We start from the raw sequence: 584 nt of genomic DNA, 5'->3' as shown, positions 1-584 counted from the left end.
TTGAAAGGCTTCGCAGGTATAATCTCAAACTCAACCCGGCAAAATGTGTATTTGGAGTGCCATCTGGAAAGCTGTTGGGGTTTGTAGTCAGCCGTCGGGGAATTAAATTGGATCCCTTGAAAATCAAAGCCATTCAGGATTTGCCCCCGCCCAAGAATAGGATGGAGGTGATGAGTTTGCTTGGTAGACTGAACTACATTAGTAGGTTTATTGCTCAATTCAAAACCACTTGTGAGCCCATATTTAATTTGCTGAAAAAGAGTGCTGCGGTAAAATGGACTGAAGAATGTCAGGAAGCGTTCGATCGAATCAAAAGATATTTATCAAATCCGCCCGTGCTGGTACCCCCAGATCCTGGTAGGCCTTTGATCTTATATTTGTCAGTCATGGACAATTCTTTCGGTTGTGTCCTGGGTCAACATGATGTCACAGGCAAAAAGGAGCAGGCTATTTATTATCTTAGCAAGAAGTTCACCGCATATGAGGTCAGGTATACTCTTCTTGAAAGGACGTGTTGTGCCCTAACTTGGGTAGCACAGAAGTTGAAGCATTATCTCTCATCCTTTACTACTTATCTCATCTCC

The sequence above is a fragment of the Capsicum annuum genome, chromosome 1 (assembly GCF_002878395.1).
Source record: "Capsicum annuum cultivar UCD-10X-F1 chromosome 1, UCD10Xv1.1, whole genome shotgun sequence".
Classification (NCBI taxonomy): Eukaryota; Viridiplantae; Streptophyta; class Magnoliopsida; order Solanales; family Solanaceae; genus Capsicum; species Capsicum annuum.
Note: the sequence above shows the minus strand (reverse complement) of the source record.